The following is a 27,423-nucleotide window of genomic DNA, read 5'->3' on the forward strand; positions in this document are numbered from 1 at the left end:
TCATGCAAAGACCCCTGAAACAATATTGTCTTTAATTTGTGTAGCCCTTAAAAATATATAGCATGCTTTTACATATACTGTCTCACTTTATATTTATGAAAAACTTCAAAGGTCACATAAATGCATTGCCTAATAATATCATTCTTTCCACCCCCTATATAAGCAAAAGGTCCTTTGCAACTATAGTCAGTCCAAGGACACACAGCTAGTAAGTGATAGAGCCAGAACTCAAATAAGCTGCCAAGTTCCATATTGTTCATTATGCTCTTTCCATAAAAATATTGTACAATCTCGCCACAAACATCAAATTCTATGTATTATTTAAAGAGCATTGTGATTATGCATATTTTATAAACTAGTACTGCTAAAGAGTTCCTAAGAGGAGACAGGAAATGTTAAAATCATTACTTTCAAAATATGATCTTTTCATTGAAAAATTCTGTATTTCACTTGTATTGGAAAAGATATTCAGTATCAGGTATTTTTAAAATGCAAAATAAATGCCTTGAAGAGGGACTGTTTTCAATATTAAGCTCCACAGCATCAACCAAATTGCTGACATAAGTGTTAAAAATAGTTCACATCAAAATATTACCAATTAAATTGAAATTCTCAAATGGCATCTCTTGTGCTAGTAATGAAAACATCAAAATATACATGAATCATCAGGAATAATATCTAACGAAGATGAATAAAATTAAAACATGGTTTCATTAAATTTGAATTCAATACCATTATATACAAATAAATGGCTATCAGATGGAATAATTAAATGTTTTTAATTGAGATATTTCTACAGGAAACATTGTTTCCTTTGTTATTTAGAATAAAAACATTTTCTCTTCAGGTTCACAGGAGAAAAATATCAAAAACGTACCAACTGCAGATCTTCACCATAAGACTGATAACATAATTTAGATATGTTTGTATCACTTTCCTCTTAATTTATTTTTTAAAAAGTAAAAGAAAGATTGTTCATATGATACATAATTCATTTTTAATTTTAAATATAGTAACTCAATATGTAAAATTTTAAAAGCTAGCCGAACCATTCAAAGGTGAAGCCATTTTTGGCGACTGTTATGAAGTAACTCTGCTCTCCCTTTACTCTGTCCTTGCCTGATCAGAGGATTCTTTTGATCTCCACTTTAAAGCTATTTGGAAATACTACTGCCTTCATAGGATCAGACAGAGTACTGATTCTTTGTAATAGTGGACCTGTGGAGGTTTTGGTCATTATGTAACTATTTGTCATGATGTACACTTGACTTTTTTTTTTTCACTGATGAATCATTTATTCGAACAAGACAAAAATGTCTCCACATTGTTTCCTTTTATACAGAAAGTGGAACACTTCAAATATATTAGCTTTTCTCCTTTTCAACAGAATTTATTTCAGTCTGGTCCCAGGAACTGCCTTTCATTTTGGGACTCATGTTTTAGTAACACATATGCACCCATTACAGCCAAAAGAGCATACTTGAATTTTGGGAGTTGTTCATTATAATGGTGAGCATACCAACATATGGTAAAAACCCTCTGGCTCTCCCCATCACATCCTTCTTTTCCAGCCAGTTCTGGCCTTCTTTGTACAAGCCTCTATTGTCAACTTCATTATTACCTCCTTTAATCAGAAATTTGATGTCTCCATTATCTTTTTTATGAACTTTGATTACTCTGTGAACTGTTGGAATGTCTTGTCCTTCTACTTTAAAAACAACAATTTCACCAGCTCTAACCGGGTCTTTCCGGAGATTTGTCAGGAACAGAAAGAAGGTCGCCCCTATGGAAGGCTGGCTCCATGCCGCCACTCAGCATCACCATGATGGGACTCTCGCTGCCAGTGAGGACAATCAGGCCTTTCCAGATCATGAGCAATCATGACACAGTCATGACAAAGTTTAAGACCTGGTGATAGAGCTGGCGCTTGTTCATCTTCCTCGGGTCCCCTAAGATGTCCGAGCTGGACGCGGGGAGATGCGACCCTGCGGCGCCCACGTGCACCATGCCGGGGTCTCTGGGGGCCGAGGCGGCCCGAGGGCTCCAGGTGTTACTGACAGCTCACTTGATTTCTTATAGCAAGCAACACCCTTCTATTTCAGTTCACAAGAGGGTGGATACCTTCTGAAGTGGGGCATGTGATTCAGTCTGGCCAAAAATGAGCATGGTTGTCCCATATCACAGTGACCGGCTAGTGGTAGGCATATGACTGGGCCTCATTAGGCCAATCAAAATGGTGAATGTCCTGTATTTGTGTGTTTGTAACCTAAATTAGAATTTGTAAAGTCTTTAATTTGAGTCCCTTCTTTTTCACCTATTCTCCAGCTGCTACTCCAAGAGATAAGCTGGGTCATTGATGTGATCTTTAGCCTGGACTTTTCTATCAAGATGATTTTCCTCTAGAGTACAGACTCTTGTTCCATAGTGGGTTTGATTTCATGTCCAGTTCAATTATTTCTAGTTCAGAAATACTCCTCAGCAGGAATCCACACACCCAAAATGTCCTGATATATATAATTGGGTAAAATGGCAAATAATGAGAAGTGAGATATGTATGATGGCAGCCTTTTCTCTTTGACCCTCTGAATTTTTTTCCAACCAAAAAATGAATAATTGGTACAATTAAAGTTGGCATGAAACTTACTGATTTTTTTAAACCACATTTTAATCCTTAATTTTTCTTTACTGGTATCTTCCAATTTATTGGTTTTGATGTGTTTTTATTTTCTCTTTTAGTTCAAATTAATGTGTACTACTAATGATTATTTTATTTAAAGTATATGTGTGTTTTAAAACTGTCATTAGTTCATTCATATTTCCTTTAAAAAATAAAGACCAATTATGATTTTTTGTATATTTGGTCAGATCTCCAAAACAAATAATTTTACCTCCTATTTATAAGTTACATGGGAGAAGTCAATATGAGGTCATCTGGGAATGTTAAAAAAGACTATTTCATGCCTGGGCCACTGATAAGAGCTGCCAACACAAGAGCCATTCTGAAATCTGGGATAATCGCTACATTGCATTCCTTCTCAGAAACAGATAGCTTCCAGGAGAGATAGTGGGAGTTAATGTCCATGTCATATGAGAAGAGGGACCAAGAGTTGCCTTTAATAATCATAGCTATATTAATTGCCTGTTACAGGAGCCTAATTCAAACTACCTTAAGAAAAACAGTATATTCATTCATGTAACTCTGATCAAAAACAATAATTAACACATATCATTCAATATATGCTAAGCATAGTTCTAAGTGCTTTATATGCTTTAGCTCATTTTATCTTTACAAATATCCCTATGACCTAGGTGTTATTAGTATTATCATCATCATTCCCCTTTTAGTTTTGAAGCATTCAAGCCATAGAGACATTAGGTAATGTGAATGGGACACAAGAGACAAAAAGCAGCAGAGATGGGATTTGATCACATGCAGCTTGGCTGCAGAGATCATGTACTGACTCCCCAATCTAGAGTGACTCAAATGCTCCTGGTGTCTGAGGTAGCTCCCAGAAATGGAAATGCTGTGGGAACTGCAACCACAGACATGACAGCAAGACTCTCTTGGTTCATCCCTGTCAACTCTGCCCCTCTTTGCTTCTCTTGGTATGTTGACCATATTTTCTCCTGCTTGCCCTGGCCTTTCAATCTAGCAAGGACCCCATCCTCTAACAGGTGCAATTACTGACCCCAAGGGGTAAAAGATTGTCTGGTCCTGGGTCCCCCGCCCACTTCTATGACTTGGAATAAGTTGCTTGAGGCAGGAGTACTGGAAAGCCTGCTGGAGAGACAAAAACAATCAGCTCCACGTTCCCCTGCAGTTCCTACCTGCCAAAGGTATGAGGTTTTACTCTGTTTTTACTCAGTGAAGGTTGCCATTCCTAAGAGAGCATAAAAATAGGACTGTAAGCCTTACATGGATTTCAAAATCCATAATAAGATGTTTTAAGAATTAGTTATTCTAGGAATGTGGTTTAGGATCTATTAGCTCTTTAAGGCCCATGAAAAGTGCTGAGATTAAAAAAAAATTAAGTTAAAAAAAACCCCAAAAAATCAAAATGTGTACATATCTAATTAAATGTTTATGAAAGTAACATATTGGAAAGACAACTGTGACCCAGCTCCACTCATATACAGATAAATTTTAATAGGTTTAGTATAAAAAGGATGAAGTTCCCCAGAAGCTTGAGAATCTTGAGCCTCTGGAGGACTTAAGAAGGCCCTGTTCCACTAATATAACTCTTGGAGGACCAGAGTACCCAGAGGGATCAGACAAAAATTGAACATTGTCACCATCCAGTGAATTTCATTTACCATCCTTGGTCCATGTCACCTCAAAACAAATGGAACTATTTAACCTTTGGTTATCTTTTCTAAGTTTTTGCCAAAACTCTCACAGGTGACAATTCTACTCTCATCCTCTGTTTGCTCACAGAGTATAAAAATGACGATTATGATTTCTAGAGCTGTTAAATATATTTAGGGTTTTTAAGTAAAAGATCTTGATCTAAATACAAAGTATCCTGATTATTGTGGTTAAACTTAGAATGATAGTCTGCACTGTTTAAGTAAAACCTAATATTGAAAATGATGAATTGTTCTTTAGTTGTTAGATGTAAGTTATGTTATAAAAGTGCTCTGGGGCTTCCCTGGTGGCGCAGTGGTTGAGAGTCCACCTGCCGGTGCAGGGGACACAGGTTCGTGCCCGGGTCCAGGAAGATCCCGCGTGCTGCAGAGCAGCTGGGCCCGTGAGCCATGACCGCTGGGCCTGAGCGTCCGGAGCCTGTGCTCTGCAGTGGGAGAGGCCACAGCAGTAAGAGGCCTGCGTACCACAAAAAAAAAAAAAAAAAAAAAAAAGGATCATACCCATGATCAAGTGGGGTTTATCTCAGGAACGCAAGGATTATTTAATATACCAAATCAATCAATGTGATAAAACATACTAACAAATTGAAGGAGAAAAATCATATGATCATCTCAATAAATGCAGAAAAAGCTTTTGACAAATTTCAACACCCATTTATGATAAAAACCCTCCAGAAAGTAGGCATAGAGCGAACTTACCTCAACATAATAAAGGTGCTATATGACAAACACACTGCCAACATCGTTCTCAATGGTGAAAAACTGACACTATACTACAAAGCTACAGTATTCAAGACACTATGGGCTCGGGCCCTGAACAAAGATGGTGGAGTAGAAGGACGTGCTCTCACTCCCTCTTGTGAGAACACCAGAATCACAGCTAGCTGCTGGACAATCATCAACAGGAGGACACTGGAACTCACCAAAAAAGATACCCCACATCCAAAGACAAAGGAGAAGCCACAATGAGATGGTAGGAGGGGCGCAATCACAATAAAATCAAATCCCATAACTGCTGGGTGGGTGACTCACAGACTGGAGAACACTTATACCACAGAAGTCCACCCACTGGAGTGAAGGTTCTGAGCCCCACGTCAGGCTTCCCAACCTGGTCCAGGAACGGGAGGAGGAATTCCTAGAAAATCAGACTTTGAAAGCTCGTGGGATTTGATTGCAGGACTTCAACAGGACTGAGGGAAACAGAGACTCCACTCTTGGAGGGCACACACAAAGTAGTATGTGCATTGGGACCCAGGGGAAGGAGCAGTGACCCCAGGGGAGACTGAACCAGACCTACCTGCTAGTGTTGGAGGGTCTCCTGCAGACGCAGGGGGTGGCTGTGGCTCACTGTGGAGACAATGACACTGGCAGCAGAAGTTCTGGAAAGTACTCCTTGCCATGAGCCCTCCCAGAGTCCGCCATTAGCCCCATCAAAGAGCCAAGGTAGTCTCCAGTGTTGGGTTGCCTCCAACCAAAAAAATGAACAGGGAGGAAACCCAGCCCCACCCATGAGCAGTCCAGTGGATTAAAGTTTTACTGAGCTCTGCCCACCAGAGAAACAGTCAGCTCTACCACCACCACTCCCACCCATCAGGAAACTTGCCTAAGCCTCTTAGATAGCCACAACCACCAGAGGGAAGACAGTAGAAGCAAAAAGAACTACAATCCTACAGCCTGTGGAACAAAAACCACATTCACAGAAAGATAGACAAGATGAAAAACCAGAGGATTATGTACCACATGAAGGAACAAGATAAAATCCCAGAAAAAAAAATAAATGAAGTGGAGATAGGCAACCTTCCAGCAAAAAAAGAATTCAGAAAATGATAGTGAAGATGATCCAAGACCTCAGAAAAACAATGGAGGCAAAGACTGAAAAGATGCAAGAAATGTTTAACAAAGCCCTAGAAGAATTAAAGAACAAGCAAACAGAGATGAAGAATACAGTAACTGAAATGAAAACTACAATAGAAGGAATCAAGAGCAGAACAATTGAAGCAGAAGAATGGATAAGTGACCTGGAACACAGAATGGTGGAATTCACTGCTGCAGAACAGAATAAAAAAAAAAGAATGAAAAGGAATAAAGACAGCCTAAGAGATGTCTGGGACAACATTAAACGCAACAACATTAGCATTATAAGGGTCCCAGAAGGAGAAGAGAGAGAGAAAGGACAAGAGAAAATATTTGCAGAGATTATAGTTGAAACCTTCCCTAACATGGGAAAGGAAGTAGCCACCCAAGTCCAGGAAGCGCAGTGAGTCCCATACAGGATAAACACAAGGAGAAAAATGCTGAGACACATAGTAATCAAATCCAAAAAAATTAAACACAAAGAAAAATTATTGAAAGCAACAAGGGAAAAATGAAAAATAACATACAAGGAAACTCCCATAAGGTAAACAGCTGATTTCACAGCAGAAACTCTACAAGCCAGAAGGGAGTGGCATGATATACTTAAAGTGAAAGGGAAGAACCTAAAACCAAGATTGCTCTACCCAGCAAGGATCTCATTCAGATTCGATGGAGAAATCAAAAGCTTTACAGACAAGCAAAAGCTAAGAGAATTCAGTACCACCAGCCAGCTCTACAACAAATGCTAAAGGAACTTCTCTAAGTGGGAAACACAAGAGAAGAAAAGGACCTACAAAAACAAACCCAAAACAATTAAGAAAATGGTCATAGAACATACATATCGATAACTACCTTAAACGTGAATAGATTAAATGCTCCAACCAAAAGACACAAGCTTGCTGAATGGATACAAAAACAAGACCCATCTATATGCTGTCTACAAGAGGCCCACTTCAGACCTAGGGGCACATTCAGACTGAAAGTGAGGGGATGGAAAAAGATATTCCAGGCAAATGGAAATCAAAAGAAAGCTTGAGTAGCAATACTCATATCAGATAAAATAGACATTAAAATAAAGAATGTTACAAGAGACAAGGAAGGACACTACATAATGATCAAGGGATCAATCCAAGAAGCAGATATAAAAATTGAAAATATATATGCACCCAACATAGGAGCGCCTCAATACGCAAGGCAACTGCTAACAGCTATAAAAGAGGAAATCAACAGTAACACAATAATACTGGGGGACTTTAACACCTCACTTACAACAATGGACAGATCATCCAAAATGAAAATAAATAAGGAAATACAATGACACAATAGACCAGATAGATTTAATTGATATTTATAGGACATTCCTTCCAAAAACAGAAGATTACACTTTCTTCTCAAGTGCGCACAGAACATTCTCCAGGATAGATCACATCTTGGGTCACAAATCAAGCCTCAGTAAATTTAAGGAAAAGGAAATCATTATAAGCATCTTTTCTCACCACAACACTATGAGATAAGAAATCAATTACAGGGAAAAAATGTAAAACACACAAACACATGGAGGCTAAACAATACGTTACTAAATAACCAAGAGATCACTGTAGAAATCAAAGAGGAAATCAAAAAATTCCTAGAGGCAAATGACAGTGAAAACACGAGGATCCAAAACTTATGGGATGCAGCAAAAGCAGTTCTAAGAGGGAAGTTTACAGCTATACAAGCCAACCTCAGGAAACAAGAAAAATCTCAAATAAACAATCTAACCTTACACCTGAAGGAACTAGAGAAAGAAGAACAAACAAAACCCAAAGTTAACAAAAGGAAAGAAATAAGATCAGAGCAGAAATAAATGAAATAGAAATAATAGCAAAGATCAATAAAACCAAAAGCTTGTACTTTCAGAAGATAAACAAAACTGATAAAGCATTAGGCAAACTCATCAAGAAAAAGCAGGAGAGGACTCAAATCAATAAAATCAGAAGTGAAAAAGCAGAAGTTATAACAGACACAGCAGAAATACAAAGCATCCTAAGAGACCACTACAAGCGACTCTATGCCAAAAAAATGGACAACCTGGAAGAAATGGGAAAATTCTTAGAAAGGTATAACCTTCTAAGACTGGTCCAGGAAGAAATAGAAAATTTGAGCAGACCAATCACAAGTAATGAAGTTGAAACTGTGATTAAAGCTTTTCCAACAAACAAAAGTCCAGGACCAGATGGCTTCACAGGTGAATTATACCAAACATTTAGAGAAGAGCTAACACCCATCCTTTTTAAACTCTTCCAAAACATTATGGAGGAAAGAACACTCCCAAACTCATTCTATGAGTCCACCATCACCATGATACCAAAACCAGACAAAGATACTACAAAAAAGAAAATTACAGACCAATATCACTGATGAATATAGATGCAAACATCCTCAACAAATACTAGGAAGCAGAATCCAACAACACATTAAAAGGATCATACACCATGATCAAGTGGGATTTATCCCAGGGATGCAAGGATGCTTCAATATACACAAATCAATCAATGTGATACACCATATTAACAAATTGAAGAATAAAAACCATATGATCATCTCAGTAGATGCAGAAAAAGCTTTTGAGAAAATTCAAAACCCATTTATGATAAAAACTCTCCAGAAAATGGGCATGGAGGGAACCTACCTCAACATAATAAAGGGCATATGCAACAAACCCACAGCGAACATCATTCTCAATGGTGAAAACCTGAAAGCATTTCCTCTAAGATCAGAAACAATACAAGGATGTCCACTCTCACCACTATTATTCAACATAGTTTTGGAAGTCCTAGCCATGGCAATCAGAGAAGAAAAAGAAATGAAAGAATACAAATTGGAAAATATGAAGTAAAACTGTCATTGTTTGCAGATGACATGATACTATACATAGAGAATCCTAAACATGGCACCAGAAAGCTACTAGAGCTAATCAATGAATTTGGTAAGGTTGCAGGATAGAAAATTAATGCACAGGAATCTCTTGCATTCCTATATGCTAATGATGAAAAATCAGAAAGAGAAATTAAGGAGACACTCCCATTTACCACTGCAACAAAAAGATTAAAGTACCTAGGAATAAACCTACCTAGGGAGACAAAAGACCTGTATGCAGAAACTATAAGATACTGATGAAAGAAATTAAAGATGATACCAACAGATGGAGAGATATACCATGTTCTTGGATTGGAAGAATCAGCACTGTGAAAATGACTGTAGTACCCCAAACAATCTACAGATTCAATGCAATCCCTATCAAATTACCAATGGCATTTTTTATGGAACTAGAACAAAATATCTTAAACTTTGTATGGAGACACAAAAGACCCTGAATAGCCAAAACAGTCTTGAGGGAAAAAAATGGAGCTGGAGGAATCAGACTCCCTGTCTTCAGATTATACTACACAGCTACAGTAATCAAGAGAATATGGCACTGGCAGAAAAACAGTAATATAGATCAATGGAACAGGATAGAAAGCCCAGAGATAAACCCACACACCTATGGTCAACTAATCTATGACCAAGGAGGCAAGGACATACAATGGCGAAAAGACTGTCTCTTCAATAAGTGGTGCTGGGAAAACTGGACAACTACATGTAAAAGAATGGAATTAGAACACTCCTTAACACCATATACAAAAATAAACTCAGAATGGATTAGAGACCTAAATGTAAGACCAGACACTATAAAACTCTTATAGGAAAACATAGGAAGAACACTCTTTGACATAAATCACAAGATCTTTTTTGATCCACCTCCTCGAGTAATGGAAATAAAAACAAAAATAAACAAATGGGACCTAAGGAAACTTAAAAGCTTTTGCACAGAAAAGGAAATCATAAACAAGACGAAAAGACAACCCTCAGAATGGGAGAAAGTATTTGCAAATGAATCAACGGACAAAGGATTAATCTCCAAAATATATAAACACCTCATGCAGCTCAATATTAAAAAAACAAACAACCCAATACAAAAATGGGCAGAAGACCTAAATAGACATTTCTCCAAAGAAGACATACAGATGGCCAAGAAACACATGAAAAGCTGCTCAACATCAGTAATTATTAGAGAAATGCAAATCAAAACTACAATAAGGTATCATCTCACACCAGTTAGAATGGTCCTTATCAGAAAATCTACAAACAACAAATGCTGGAGAGTATGTGGAGAAAAGGGAACCCTCTTGCACTCTTGGTGGAAATGTAACTTGCTACAGCCACTATGGAGAACAGTATGACGGTTTATTAAAAAACTAAAAGTTACCATATGATCCACAAACCCAGTACTCAGCATATACCCAGAGAAAACCATAAGTCAAGAAGATACATGTACCCCAGTGTTTACTGCAGCACTGTTTACAATAGACAGGTCATGGAAGCAACCTAAATGCCCAACGACAGACGAATGGATAAAGAAGATGTGGTACATATATACAATGGAATATTACTCAGCCAATAAAAGGAACGAAATTGGGTCATTTGTTGAGATGTGGATGGATCTAGAGACTGTCATACAGAGTGACGTAAGTCAGAAAGAGAAAAACAAATATCGTATATTAACACATATATGTGGAACCTAGAAAAATGGTACAGATAAACTGGTTTGCAGGGCAGAAATTGAGACACAGATGTAGAGAACAAATGTATGGACAACAAGGGGGGAAAACAGCAGTGCGGTGGGAATGGTGATGTGCTGAATTGGGTGATTGGGATTGACATGTATACACTGATGTGTATAAAATTTATGACTAATAAGAATCTGCTTTATAAAAAATAAAACTTAATTTAAAAATTAAAAAAATAAATACATAAATAAAAATATAAATTACCAACTTAAAAAAAAAGACACTATGGTACTGGCACAAAAATGGAAATATAGATCAATGGAACAGGATAGAAAGCCCAGAGATAAACCCACGCACCTATGGTCAACTAATCTATGACAAAGGAGGCAGGGATATACAATGGAGAAAAGACAGCCTTTCAATAAGTGGTGCTGGGAAAACTGAACAACTACGTGTAAGAGAATGAAATTATAACACTTCTTAACACCACATACAAAAAGAGACTCAAAATGGATTAAAGACCTACATGTAAGGCCAGACACTATAAAACTCTTAGAGGAAACACAGGCAGAACACTCTATCACATAAATCACAGCTAGATGCTTTTTCACCCACCTCCTAGAGAAATGAAAATAAAAACAAAAATAAGCAAATGAGACCTAATGAAATTTAAAAGCTTTTGCACAGCAAAGGAAACCATAAATGAGATGAAAAGACAACCTTCAGAATGGGAGAAAATATTTGCAAGTGAAGGAACTGACAAAGGATTAATCTCCAAAATTTATAAGCAGCTCATGAAGCTCAATACCAAAAAAACAAACAATCCAATTAAGAAATGGGCAGAAGACCTAAATAGACATTTCTCCAAAGAAGATATACAGATTGCCAACAAACATATGAAAGGATGCGTTAACATCACTAATCATTAGAGAAATGTAAATCAAAACTACAGTGAAGTATCTCCTTACACCAGTCAGAATGGCCATTATCAAAAAATCTACAAACAATAAATGCTGGAGAGGGTATAGAGAAAAGGGAACGCTTTTGCATTGTTGGTGGAAATGTAAATTGATACAGTCACTATGGAGAACAGTACGGAGGTTCCTTTAAAAAACTAAAAATAGAACTACCATACGACCCAGCACTCCCACTACTGGGCATATACCCTGAGCAAACCATAATTCAAAAAGAGTCATGTACCACAATGTTCATTGCAGCTCTATTTACAATAACCAGGACATGGAAGCAACATAAGTGTCCATCGACAGATGAATGGATAAAGAAAATGTGACACATATATACAATGGCATATTACTCAGCCATAGAAAGAAATGAAATTGAGTTATTTGTAGTGAGGTGGATGGACCTAGAGTATGGCATACAGAACGAAGTAAGTCAGAAAAAGAAAAACAAATTCCGTATGCTAACAAATATATATGGTAGCTAAAAAAATATGGTTCTGTTGAACCTAGGGGCAGGACAGGAATAAAGACGCAGGCATACAGAATGAACTTGAGGACACGGGGAGGGGGACGGGTAAGCTGGGACGAATTGAGAGAGTGGCATGGACTTATATATACTACCAAATGTAAAATAGGTAGTGGGAAGCAGCTGCATAGCACAGGGAAATCAGCTTGGTGCTTTGTGACCACCTAGAGGGGTGGGATAAGGAGGGTGGGAGGGAGGGAGACGCAAGAGGGAGGGGATATGGGGATATATGTATATGTGTAGCTGATTCACTTTGTTATACAGAAAAAACTAACACACCATTGTAAAGCAATTATACTGCAATAAAGATGTTTAAAAGAAAATATTGTTTTCAAAAAGAAAGAAAGGAAAATTTCTTTTAATATTTCCTCATATTATTTAATTTTGACATTCATGTTCATTTTGGTTATCTTTCTGTTATTTTTAGTTGCTTCACATTTACACCCCCCCAGCACCCGCTTGCTTGAGTGTGGTGTTCAAAAGTCTGTTGTGAGGTGGCAGAACATTAACAACATTCATCTGCCTCAGCTTAAAAAATATGAGAGGAAAGGAGCCAAGAATCTGAGAGAGGATGATGTGTCAAGCCCAGTTTAGTTACCCTAGGAATGTTATTTTTAAAATTTTTTCCATAATTCTTATGTGCTAAGAATTATTATCCTCATTTTATAGACAATGATATTGAGGCTCAGAGGGGTTACACATTTGCCTGTATCTGTACTTGTTCTCAGGTTCATCTAACTCTAATGAGCTGTATACTTTTACTAGTACACTTTGATGCCTCTTTATTTCAAACTTTCCATCCTCTAATATGCAAAGAGAAAGTTATAAAAAAAAACCTTTTAAATATAAAAATAGATATGGGCCACATGTCAAAGACTGATTTCATTAATTAATTAGGAAACCAAAAATAAATAAATAAGAGAGTTGGTTACAGGAGTATTTAAAAAGCACAGTTTTGTGTGGTCAGTAAGGAAAGAAATACCAATCTAAGATTGTTAAATTAGATACAAAACTGGTTATTTTCCTACTAGGGAATAAAATGATAACTTTTGAAGGTATCTTTCCTACCAGTCCTCCACCCCAAAAATCATACCTCATAAGTTTTTTTTCTTTTCCTCTGCAGATTAAGCTCTAACTGTATAGGCATATAAAACACTTGGGGTTGTTAGTAAAACAGAACTACAACCTACAAGATAGTTAGGTAAGAGTAAAACAGGTTTATTAACAAGTAATCTAGCATGATATTAAAAAATCAAAGACAGCATTTATCTTAATTTCTCATTTTGAAATATTATTTTACAGAATATAGTGATTTGAGGGTGTGGGCTGTGAAGCAGACTGCTTTGGTTCAAATGCTGTGTCCTTCCACTAACTCTATGTCGTTAAGGAACTTACTTAAATTCTCTGTGCCTTTATTTCCTAATCTTTAAAATGAGGAAAATAATAATGGAGTTTACATTATAGAGTATTATGGGAATTAAGGAAGGCTTGCGCATGGCAAATACCTTAACCAGTCATGGTTGATAATTCAAAGTTGAGTTCATTTTCGTCTTTTTCATTGTAGCCATGAGGTGAAGTTGCAGCAATCATAACTTTGGGGGTGGGTAGTTACTTTGTTTTATATATCATCTTCACTTGTTTCTAGGCCTTCTTTCATTACCTTGTTTTTATTTCTCTATGTCAACACCACCTTGCACTTAACGCTATTAAATTTTATGAACCGTGTTTCCAGTTGGTTAAATTTATATGTAGTTATGTTCATGTCAGATAGTCTATCAGCAAGTGTGATATCTACAGATGCGATAAGCATATTAATGATTCCAGGACCAGGTCATCAATCAAGGATTATTTAAGATTGGTTTCGGAACCAATGCACTAATATAAGGTAAAGTTCCTTGAATTTCATATTAAAATATGCCATACATTGTGTTTATAACTAAGACATTTCTGTAGTTTGTTTATTGACCTTAAAACTATAAAATTACTTCATCTGAAGTGTGCACTTTAAAAATCTGGATGACTCAGCCTCAAACCCGTGCTTTCTTTTTTTCATTTTACTTGCCTTTTCCAACTTGCTGTCTTTTAAGGAGTAGAAACTAAACAGCAGACTTCACATTTGTATATAAAAGGATATGTCATCAGTACCAATGATAGTTAATTACATACAAACAGGTTTACAAATGTGATGGCTAGCACTCGCTTAAAATTCCAAGATATTACTCCACACTGAATAATTTAAATTAGAAATACAAACCAAATGCTAAAGGTAGCATTTGGCAATGTTCTTGATTAGAATATCTGCATGTAATATTTGTTTATGCAGCAAACTGAAGTGCCCTCCCTGGTTGTTTTGCTATTTGAAGAATCTTCATAGAATCTCAAGTACTTGTTGTCACTGTGGCAAAAACTAATTTGCTTCCCATTATAATATCTGCCTTTCCAATCGTGTATTTAATTGTGGTGAGGTCTTGGGAGTAGTTTCTGACTTTTATACAAGGAAAAATGAGAGTAGAGTTGTTACTTTTGACAGCTTACAGATAAAAAAAAGATGGAAAATAAGTTGAAGGCGGAATTAAACTCAAACTATAAAAGCCTTAATTAGTGGAAGCATAATTATAGGGAGCTATTGTAGAATAAAATCTAAATTGTATTAAAATATTTTTTCAACTGACTTGAAGATGGAAAAAGCATGCTTTTACACTATAAGCAATTTCTCTAAATTACTGCCCATCATTGAATTTCATAGATTAAAACTGAGTGCTAAAATAAAAGCTTTTTGCTACCATTCTTCTTGTTTAGTTCAGTTTGGAATGATTTCCTAAGGCATTTTTAGATCAGTAATATTCTTTCTTCCTGTTGTGTGTGGTGAAAGCTGTCCAATCATTTTCAAGGCCAGGGATAACAATGATTATTAAAAAGTATAGATACTACAAAACTCCCTCCTTAAGAAGTCGTTCAATCATTTGATCAATAACTGAGCAATTATTATATACATTCACAGAACAGAATAGGCACTCAGCACCACTCCTGGTATAATCAAGGATGCTTAGAAGAGCTAATAATGATGCTTAGATTTTTTTTTTAATCTCTCTTTCTTTGTTCCCAGTCTGCAAATAGTCATGAATAGGCAGGGATATGACCATAAAAGAATGAGTAGTGAATGAAAGAAAGCTAAATTGTGAGTTATTATTAGTGTACAATTTTAAACACAAATATCCATATATTTAATTATTCTTAATATAATAATTAATTAAGCTTGATTCTTAAAAAATTTTATCATGTTAGCTTCCAGAGTTCCTTGTCTGCAGTTGAACCTCCTAGATTTTTAGATTTCTTAAGACAGTGAAAAAATATGTATTTATATCTATTTACACACACACACACATGCATACATGTATATGTATATATATTATATATTATTTTGCCAGGTAGTAATTTTAAAAAAAAATCTACAACTCTCTGTTCTCTCCATTATTTTACAAAATAAATGTATTTTTAAAATTTAGGAAGGACATCATTGCAAATGAAGGGAGAGTCCTTGTGTTACTGAACTCAAGTCCAGCTGCTTGCCGCTCAAAAATCAATACCCGAGAGGCAGTTGTTGGTAGAGAGGAAAGTTGCTTTTAATCAGAATGCCAGCAATCTGGGGAGATGGTGAACTCAGTGTCTGCAAAAAACCAAATCCAAAGAAGATTCTGCTCGACCATGAAAGTTTTTAAAAGGCAAAAGGGAAGTATTCTCAGTTAATCATTGAGAAAGGGGGTCAGAGTCATTGCCATCCACTACTGCATGGAGGCTTGTCGACTCCTTGTGATCTTTCTTTAGATGCTATCTCATTCACACAGTTTGTTCCCAAGATTACTGAATGGGAAGCTATGGAAGGGATCTGGTCATCTGTTAATTACTTATTCTTCATTTCTACCCCTTTGATCTACAGAAAGAATCAACAGGTTAGGCAAAGTATTGTGTGATCAAAAGTTTTGATAGGTGTGCTAGGACTAGAGATGAGTAGAGCATGGGGACACCTGATTTAAAGTAAGTTACAATATACTTTGCTAAATTGACAAAAAAGGGGGTTTCATGCTGAGGGCAGTTTCCTGCAAAGAGCTGCTTACACTTGCAAGGGGGAAAAATGAGTTGGCAATCTGAATAAGTCATGTACTGACTATATTCTACTTTTCGACTTTTTTTTTTTTTTTTTGGTCATTTGTCATGGATTGGTCAAAATTCCATTACTGACTAAGGTTTGGGAATGACTGGACCAGAAGTTAAAATATTATGTATGGGCCTTTCACAATGTAGCCTCAACTTACCTTTTACTCTTATCTTCTGAAAATTTTACCCATGAATTCTAAGCTTCAGCTGTGCTGAACCACATTGTTACACCCCAAAATAGTACTTGCTTTGGAATGCACGAGCTTGAGATGTGATCCCGCCGTGAGCTACTTCACTTCTCTGAGCCTCAGTGTTCTCAAATAAGAGACAGGACATGATCATAAGATCATACTTTGTTCTCAGCCTCCACTAGTTAGCAGTGTGATTTTGGGAAAATCATTTAGCCTCAGTATACTTCATTTGCTCATCTATACCATGAGAACAATAGCATTACCTCCCCACTGAACTATGTAGATTAAATGCATTAACACAGGAAGCTTCAAATGTGTAAGCACACTTATCAGTTTTCTATTGCTGTGTAACAAACCACCCCCAAATTTAATAGTTTAAAACAACAACGATTTAACACTTTTCAAGATGCTGAGGTTGGCTGGGCAGTTTTTCTATACTGCATGTGTCATCTGATCTGGGTTCGCTCATGCACTTGCACTCAGCTGGTGGATGAGCTGAGCTGGAAGGTCCCAGAAGCCCTCTCTCATGTCTCGGGTGTTGGTACTGACAGTCAGATGGCTTGCCTGACTCTTCTCCATATGGCCTCTCTTCCATATTGCCTATCCCTCATGTGATGTCTTATCCTCCATTGCTTTTTCACATGATCTCTCTCTCTCTAGCAAGATATCTGGGACTTCAAAACAACATGGCAGCTGGGTTCCAAGAAAGTAAAAGCAGAAACATCCAAACATTATAAGGACTAAGCCTGACCTGGCACAGCTTTACTTCTGCTGCATTTGATCAGTCAATGCAAGTCGCTGAGGAAAAGGGAAATAGACTTGGCCTCTTGATAAGAGGAATGTCATGCTCATACAAGGATGGGAGAAAATGTGGGCAGCCATATATGCAGACAAAATAGCATGCAATAAAGTTTGGTTATGATTATTTTATTAAATGGAGTTAATGCTCTCAAATTGTTATGAGGATAAAATGAAAAATGAAAAATTTTAAAGGTACAAGGCACCACCTCTGTTGTCATTGACATCATTACTAACAATTGTCACTTGTACAAGATTCTCACCCCGACTGTATTTTTTTAAGTTCTGGCAGCTGAGATTCTGCTGTAGCTGAATTATTCCAGCACATGATTTCCAGGCCTTAGGCACTGCAGCAACAAGAGACCACTTCTACTACTTTCCTGCCTGGCCCCTCAGAACATTCCAAGCCTCAGGTTGTCCTGAATCTCTTTCTGCCAGTTGGTAGAGAGAGAGGTGTAGGTGGGGTACTTGTTTCTAGAAAAGTGGTTTTATGAAATAATGTCTCCCATAGAAACAAAAATGTTGATTATGTTCTCTAGAACTTGAAACATGTTTCCTGGCATTTATGGGCTGCTTTCATAAGTTAAACTTTCTAGGTTTTTTTTTTCTTTGGCCTTGGAAAAATGAAGTTTTAAAACTAAGCTGTTTCTGAAATGGTACCTACAAGAGTCAAGGAGGTGGGCTTTCACACCTAATTTTATGGAGAACTAGTTTGAAAAAATAGTTAAGTATCATTTGCAGTTTACAATTCACTGTTATACAAAAAGACTAAACCACTAAACCATTTACAAGGTCTCCATTTCCTGCCAGTCCCTTATCTTTTTACACTCTTACCTTCCATACCAAAACTCTTTTACGCTGTTAATGTTCACTCAATTTAAAATGAACAAGGTTCAAATTATAACACAATTTAGGTAATAACTGAACTGCTGAGGTTTTCATATGCCAATATTTAACTTCATAAAGTAATAGGTTTAAGAAACACCCTGCAGAGACGTGAGAAAATACATTCTTCTGGGATTTTTGCAATTAGGACAAACATGTCTAGAATTATACAAATTTCACACCTCTCCACATCCGGGGAGTAGGTTTTTGTTTTTTTTTTTTTCTTTTGCAGTACGCGGGCCTCTCACTGCTGTGGCCTCTCCCGTTGCGGAGCACAGGCTCCGGACACGCAGGCTCAGCGCCCATGGCTCACGGGCCCAGCCGCTCTGCGGCATGTGGGATCTTCCCAGACCAGGGCACGAACCCGCGTCCCCTGCATCGGCAGGCGGACTCCCAACCACTGCGCCACCAGGGAAGCCCGGGAGTAGGTTTTCATCACCATGAACACCAATTCTCTTTGGTGACTAATACTAAAATTCTCATATGAATCCTAAAATAATAAATGGTTATTAGTCTTCCAAAGGTTTAGAAAGTTGAAAGTTGCTATAGCAACCTTGATCATTTAACTATATTTTAAAATATAAAAGAACAATTTATACTCAACTTTACCCTGTGTTTTTTATTTGGACTATCAAGGCTCATTTCAAGTAAAACTTGAATTTTAGACCATAGCCATGTTTCAACAAATATTATAAGGGACAATAATTTTGTACCCTTAACTACCTCCACAGCCAGTGTAGGTTGTAGTAAAACAAATGATTAAGAAAGTCTCCAATTTTATCATGGCACCTTAATTATATTATATAGATATGGATAATGTTAAATTCAATTTAAAAATTGTTTAAGTATTTTCATAAGAACTATTATTATTGCAGATGTTGATAGAGTTATGTCAAGTAACACATACATAATTTTAAAGGAACAAATTTTTTTGTTCCTTAAAACATACTACTGCTTTGGGACCAGCCAGGGTACCCCTAGCCCATATTGTAATGTTCCTGTCCTGTTATGCAGATGTAACACACATTGCATGCTGTTAATGACAAACACACAGTGTACATCGTATTGTCACTTGCAGAGCCTAGACTAATACTATTGCCTCTTCAAAGGAAATTATTCAATACCATCTCAGCATGAATCTAGAAGGTTCTTTGGAGACGTAGTCATATTGAGGATGCCTTGAATGTTATCAGGCATATAAACGTATTTGCATTTTTGGACTTGATCAAATTATAGTAACAGCAACAGGTTACAATTGTCACTCAGGTTTCTTTAGTCTGACCTTGCCTTTGGAAAGGAAGTAGAATGTTCCATCAGTTCAGAAACCAGTATAGGTTCTAAGGGTGAGGACTTAATATCAGTGCTTCAGGTGCACAACCTCCTCAGACCCTTTACTTCACACACAGCTTCGTTCTACTATAGGACATTCTCATGGCATTCTTATTGTTTCTCTAACATTCACCTTCCTTCCTTCTTCTGTCCTAATTCTTGTGCACTGATCATAAGTCAGTCAGCCTCTCCCTCTCTCTCTCTCTTTTATCCTGCCTTCATTTTTTTAAAGACAAAACATGATTTCAATTATGCTGCTATGAATAAAAGTACTATGAGTTATATCCCTGTATTCAGACATAATGAAATCATAGGAATTTTACCCACATAATTTATTTTTACATTTTAATTTTTAATTGTAAAAAGAAAAAAATATTGAGAAGATTAGAAAAGTGATCTATAAGCTCATCATCCTAGGCAACTAGTATATTTTTGAGTGACCCTATTAATCTTTTGTGAGTGTGTACAGACAGACCTCACTTTGCATGGTAGTGTGGGACCATAAACATGACCATTCAAGCTAAATCATACATAGCAATCTTAATGATCAATGGGAAAATTTACAAATGTTCCACGATCTATAACATTTTTATCAAAATATTCTAAAATCTCCTACTATTAATTATAAATGCATGCAGAAATTAATGAAACATATATGTGTTCAGTAAACTGTAATTTAAAGCATTAGAAATATTGAGAATTAAAGTGTTTTTTTCTCTGTAAAACTTACCAAAACACACAAATGGTCTTGGTGGTATTATTCAAAAGAGCCAAAAATTGGAAACAACCTAAATGTCCAGCAACTGGTGAATGGATAGACAAATGTGGTATAGCCACACAATGGAACATTATATAGGAATAAAAAAGAATGAATTACAGATACATTCTGTAATATATGGATAAACCTCAAAACCATTATGCTAAGTGAAGAAGGCAAACACAAGAGATCACATATTGTATGGTTTTATTTATACAAAATGTCCAGCAAAGAAAAATCTGTAGAGACAGAAAGAAGATTATTGGTTGCCTAGGCTAGAGGTTGAGGGGGAACAGGATTAACAGTAAATGAACATGAAGGACTTTATTGGGATGAGGGGGAATGTTCTTAAAATTCTAAATGGTGATAGTTCCACAAATTGGGAAATTTACTAAAAAAAATCATTGAATTGTACACTTTGAATGAGCAAATTATATGATATATAAATATGCCTCAATAAAGTGGTATATATAAAAGTGATATTAAGCACAGTTTGAATAGCGATTGCTTTCTTCTTATCCATATAACTCATATATGGAGTAATCATCTTTTCTATCCCTTGGTAAATTGTTGTTCTCCATTCTAAATCTGAATCAGCTTCCAGGATTTTATCCATTGCACTATCAGTATTGTGAAATATTTCTGATAATTCACTTAATGTGAAGGGTTTTTTTTGGGGGGGAGGGGGAGGGCGGTGGTTGCTAGCAACATATTCTCTAGGCCGCCTTGATCCTTTTCATTACAACCACTTTCCTCATTTATATCACTAACTTTCTTTTTATTAAGTTCCTTTTGCTGTGTATCTGGGGTGTCTCAAATAGCCACAGTGTCAGCATTCCCACACTCAGCTCTTTTTTCTATAACTTCATTACATTTGACTGGAATTTTACTTCCAGCATTATCTCTCTTTGTTTCTGTGCTGCATTTTCATCTTTATTGACCAATTTCACCTTTCCATACTGATTTTTGAAAAATGCACATGGATTTATCACTGGAAGGCCACACAACCATATGCTTTGCTACCTGTGTTGAATGAACAACAGATGTGCATTGACCAATCACCAACAGACTTTTGAAGAAGTGATATGATTTGTTATTGATCACAATGAGTGTCTGGTTTCTTGTGTGTAGTGATTTGTAAACTGAACAGATAGCAGTGGAGTTTTTACTTAATGCAGTAATTCACTGCTAATATTCTGTAGTAACTGAAATTTGACCTGTGGTTTTGGGGAACTGGTGTCATTTAACTAAATTATGGTAACTGAAATATACTTATATTGAGACTGTGTGTGTGGGGGGGGGCACATGTGCATATGTGATCAGTTTCATATAATTTGTTGTCAGTTGTAGAATGCATTCAGACCCAAGTAACCAAAGCCTGAGAAAGAGTGATTTAAACATATTAGTTTTTTTTTTTCACATAAAAATGAAGTCCAGGAAAGATAATGATCATGTATCCAGGCTCCTTCTCTTTCCAGTCCGCTATCCTTCCCAGGTAACGTTTTATTCTCAGACATTGTCTCATGGCTTCAAGATGGCTGCTCTGTGTGTAGCATGAATTAGGTAGGAAGAAAGGGAAAGGTCAAGGGCCAAGTATATACAAACAGATTCTGTCTCTTTTTAAATGAGCTTCCCTGGAAGATCCTCCCACTGACTTCCACTTACATCTCAACAGCCAGAAATATGTCACATGACGAGCTCTGGCTGCACAGCAGTCTGGCAAATGTTTATTTATTTTCAAACTAGGTATATGGTTACTCCTTAGAAACTGGAATTCTATTAAGAAGAGGAAGGTAGAATGGATATCGAATAGGTAACTAACAATACATAAGTATTTTACAATTTCACTTTGTTATATCATTAAGGATTTTACACAATTTAGCTGTTTTTAAAAGCAATGTGCTGGAATATTATATAATATTCCATTAATCATTAATAACATCTATTTTTATTTTGTTGAGTACCTCCCTTATTTATGGTTGATTTTTCTCTTTATTTGGAGATTTTCCTTAATTACAGCTCAAAGGATATTAATATTTTATGATCTTCTTAAAATTGTCAATTTTGAAAAATCATTATTTATTAAATTGTATCAATACAAGGGAGAAAATATAGGAAAATGTCCCTCCCAAAATTCATATCTACCTTTTCTTACTCCTTTGATTAAAATAATTTTCTTCAAATGTCAATAATCATTTAAGATAAAAAATATCATTTTAATCCTTTTTTATTTTGTTGTCTTTATTTGCTAGAACTTGTAAAGATTCCTTTTATACTATTTTCCTAGGCAAACATATATTAATTTACATTTATGATACAATAAATGGACTAACCCAGGGCTTAACACTAATAATTATCTTTGTTTTTGTGGATTTTATGGATGCCACATAAAATGAACATTTTTTCATACAAATTTTACTATACACAGTTTCCAAGGATGGGGTGGTGGGTAGAAATTTTTTATACACTATGGCCCCTAAATGTAAGCCAAGTGTTGCACTTTATGGTTACTTTATGGATATGAAATTGTGGTCTGTTCCTGCATGGAGGAAACACTAAGCATGTAGACCCTATCAAGAGACAGCTCTGTTTAAAACAAACCATGTAGACAAACACTTATGAGTGATTTAGGACGTCTTCCAAGATAATTTTTTGTTTAGTTCATTTTCGCATTCATCACTGACTTTATAGCCTAACCCCATGTAAGATACAACTGTCCTGAAAAGTATTTTGCATTACATACAGCTAATTTCTTTCTTTCTTTCTTTCTTTTTTTTTTTTTTGCTGTACGTGGGCCTCTCACTGTTGTGGCCTCTCCCGTTGTGGAGCGCAGGCTCAGCGGCCATGGCTCACGGGCCTAGCCCATTATCATTATTATTATTAACTTTTATTTTATTGGATAAAAAAGCATCAAGAGTAAGCCATCCATCTTTCTACGGTGAAATTGCTTCTGCTATATCTTTCTCTTTTGATGTATATCTTCTTGTCCTGGTTATCTTAAAGTTAAATTTTCTGCAACATAAATGTATTCCCAGCCTTTCACATCACATGCTCATGGAATTTCAATGGTAAGGGGGATTTTAGAGAACCTATCTTCCAATACCCTCTTTGTCACAGAGGGTCAGGAGGACCCCAGCACAGGCCCCTCTCCTTTTATAATGACTGCTCCACACCCCTTAATGCTTTGACAGGAACATCTCCATTTTTTCCAACTTCTCAAAGTAGAAAAATTCCTGAAAGAAAGTGGAGAGTCTCCGTGGTGACTGTCAGCTCTCTGGACTCAAGAGAAACTATTTTTAATGTATTTTGTTCCTGGTTGTACCGCTGTTTCTTCTCTGGCTGTCATCTTTAATATATATCAAAATCAATTTAAAAGCAAGAGAGTGCAAGTGTCCCTGGTGTAAAAAATAAACCTAAGCCATTTTCTGTGATCAAAGCATGAAAAGTTGCCCCTGGAGAGGGCCAGATAAAACAGGGGCTACAGAGACTTTCCATGGACCAATGTAATAACTCATTTTTGTGCATTTGCAGTGCTAGGCTTTGCTATGCAGTTCTGCCGGTACAAGCCAAGAGCAGCAGTGTGATTAGATTTTTAATCCCATTAACTCTAATTGCTTCTCAGAAGCTGTGTACTTATAGTATGTGTCTGGTTTTAGAAATGCAGGGGAAACAGAAAGTGATGAAATGTTTCCTTCAGTCAGGGTAGAAAACCAAAAAACAAGGAAAACTGCAGAGGCAACCAGTTATGGAGAAATGATGGTGGGTTTTTTTAAAGACTCTATTTATGATGATTAGATATGCTTTTGGATATAAAAATGCTCCTGACTGCTCTGAAATTTCAGTGTAGGAGGGCTCATTTCCCTGTGCTTATTCCTTGGGATTGTATTTTGACACTCTTATTGTGCTTTTGATAGTTTGCCCACAAATTATTGCACGGAAGAGAATGAGGCTCTGAGGTTGAACATCTCCTATTTCAGAGGATACAATCCCAGTGACTGTCTTTGTGTTTCCAAACAAGGTCTATTAAACACAAAGCTGACCTAGTGGAACTGATAAACACAATTGCTTTAAGGAAATGGAGATGAATTGTAGCTGAGGTTTTGGAAAATAGGAAAGCATAACTGAGTAAATTAGAAATAATTTGAAATCACAATTATAATAGCACTTCATTTATTTTTACCCTGCCAGTTTCATGTTGCATGGTCTGTTATTTGAGAATGTTTAGTGTAGCTAGACTTACTGTTTAAAAAATGAGGTTATTAACAAGAGAATCCACTTTATTCTGCAGAATGTCTATTCATTGTGAGAACACTGAGCTAAAAGTGGGGTCGTTTCTTAACTAAGGAAATCACAACCTTGCAGGAGTCAGCAGTTGGTGGAAAGGGGATATGTTAGTTGAATGATGCGAGAAAAGAAATGAAAAATGAGTGGAAAAGAAAATGCCAACAGAAAAATCCTTCCTATCTAGAGCCCACAGAGCAAGTAGCAGAACAGGGGAAAAAGAAGGGAGGGAATGGAGAAAAGGTCAAATATGTGAATGTGTTATTTTAGCTCGAACAGTTGTACTTGTGAAAAGGTCATGTGAATGTTTCAAAAATAGGATCCTGGGTCTCCCACCAAGATCAGATTGGACCCACTTTTGAAAACCCCTGATCTGATAATCATATTACTGGATGTTTTGACAAATGCAAAGAATCTTGGAAAGGAATGAGCTCCCTTCATTTTGAGTCTGTGAGTCTCTTGAGAGGACCAATTTATGAGTGTTGAAGATTCACTTCAAACGTCTCAGACTTATGACTCTCAGGTTAAAAGCAGTATGTATTATTGGGGTAAGCTTAGTATGGAATCCTAGCTTCCTTTGAGACTAAGGTAGTTTATGCACACCTATACGTCAGAGGATTGGGATCAATATCACTTATCTCAATGGAAGATGACATAAGCATAATTAATATTTGCAAAATACTTGATAGTGAAAGTCAAGTCAGTAGCTTTTATAAGGACTCTATTAGAGAGACTAGAATTGGCTTTATCCCAAGCCTCCTTCTTTGAAGCACTTACTGGGATACTGTAACCATCCTCGACCTTTAACTTCTTCAAGCATGGATTAAACTCATTGGGAGGACACTGACTTGTGCCCTTTGAGACACATTATTGCTATTAGAAAGCTCAGTTTAAGTACCATCACTGCATTAGATGGCTGTACTTGCTTAATTAGCATGACATGAATTTGAAGAGTGTTTTAATGTAGTGTCACTGCACAGCCCCCCTCTCTGGGGCTCTGTGTGGTATTCCATGGATTTGCTGGCAAACTTGCAGTTAGGAGAATATTTTACATAGAGCAGAGTTAACCCTCACTTCTGGGTGATAGGATCAGAGACATTAACAATGATGATTGAGTCATTTTGAATTAATTGTCATTTAGAGCTTGTTTCTTCCCTTGGACCTGCCCAGCATCAACACGAGGTATGCCAGAGAGCACTTAAACATGTTTCATCTAAATTCATCAGAACAGCATCAAATTAAAGCCTCAGAATGTTTCTTGGAGACCTCAGAATTGATGGCCAGTAAACTTTAGGGCCATGGGGTTGCTTTAAATTGTCTTAATCACTTTGAGTTTGCATTATCAGTTACTTAAAAAAAGAAAAGTAAAACAAATAAGAATAACCTCAAATCTGACAGCTCAATTATCCTTTAAACAGCTAATATTTCTGTTTACTTATTTTGTATTCTATTTAGAAAACAAGGAAATGAAATAAAATGTGCTAAATGCAACAAGGGAATGTAACAATAACTTTGATCAAATATGTTTCTCTTTTTTTAAATTTTGTTAGGAATAGATATGAGAATTTTCCTGTCCAGTTTTAAAAAGTAAGGGCTTGGAAAAGGGGCATTGTATCTACCTACAAATGACTATGTTTATAGATATATGGATGGTCATCTTCATTTCCCATCTCCCTAAAAATATCTTCTCTATTTTTCTCCATGGAGCAGAACTCTAATCCAACATACCTGAAATTTCTACCATTAACTGTGCTATTTTTGGATTAGTTAGCAAATGTAAATGTGCCTTGGCTAACAGAACACATTAAAATACATGTAATCATCTTTTTCAAAAAAATTCGTTGAACACTTATCTAGTAGGGAAGATAGGGATGGATCAGGCATAAGTCCACGAGTCAAGGAATCTTTAGTTTAGTAGAAGATTGTAAAATGCCCCTGAGTGGTACCTGGAGGCTGAAAATGGACAACGGAGGGCCATGGGAGTTAAGGAGGAAGAGATATTTTTTCAGTTTCTCAATGAGATGCTATCAGCATCTTGAGCAGAATAATATTGTGTTAAGAATCCCCGGCTTCCTGTCACCTAACAGTCTTATAACAACTTTAAAAATAAAAATATCCACTCATTTCCAAAAGCCATCTGAATTGGCCTTTGTTGAAAATAAAATATTTCTAGAGGATTCAAAGGAGATTTCTTAGAAGAGATAGATCTTAAACTGAAGATGTTCTAGGCATGGAAAAGTGGGATGAAAAATCCATGTAGGTCTAAGCAAAACCACAGAAACTGTATGTATGAAATAGTGAGTGGTCCATACAAAAGCTTATGGGGAAGTAACATTGTATTGCTATAGGATTCATTCTGGGCAAATTTACCTCATTAGGACTGGTTTGTTAATGCTAAATCTAAATTATCTGGGGAGGCAGAAGCACTGCTCTATACATCTATAACATGAAATTCTTAAAGCAATTGATTACAATCACATGTTCAAAATGTATTTCGGACATGCCCCAAAATCTAAAAAGAAAAGTCTACAAAAAGGCAATTCAAAGAATTTTCTTGTCTGAGATAAAGAAAAAAAGATGATACAATAAAGGAATGTATTGTTAAAGTTTATTAATTTGTCATAGGGATGATCCAAGGTCAGTAATTTAATGGAGGTGACTCTGACTTCCTAAATGGGGTTCTTAATCTCATTAAATTACATTAAAAATTCATTTTATCAGAAATATTTAT

General features: G+C 36.4%; 1 protein-coding gene and 1 pseudogene across 2 annotated transcripts in view; one reads left to right on the forward strand and one right to left on the reverse strand.

Annotated features, from left to right (window-relative positions):
* XIRP2 (xin actin binding repeat containing 2) overlaps window positions 1-27,423 on the forward strand; it is a 300,619-nt gene that overhangs the window by 40,244 nt on the left and 232,952 nt on the right. The window lies entirely within an intron of this gene.
* On the reverse strand, window positions 1,461-2,007 carry LOC132495270 (signal peptidase complex catalytic subunit SEC11C-like; annotated as a pseudogene).

Source organism: Mesoplodon densirostris, chromosome 8, assembly GCF_025265405.1.
Source record: "Mesoplodon densirostris isolate mMesDen1 chromosome 8, mMesDen1 primary haplotype, whole genome shotgun sequence".
Classification (NCBI taxonomy): Eukaryota; Metazoa; Chordata; class Mammalia; order Artiodactyla; family Ziphiidae; genus Mesoplodon; species Mesoplodon densirostris.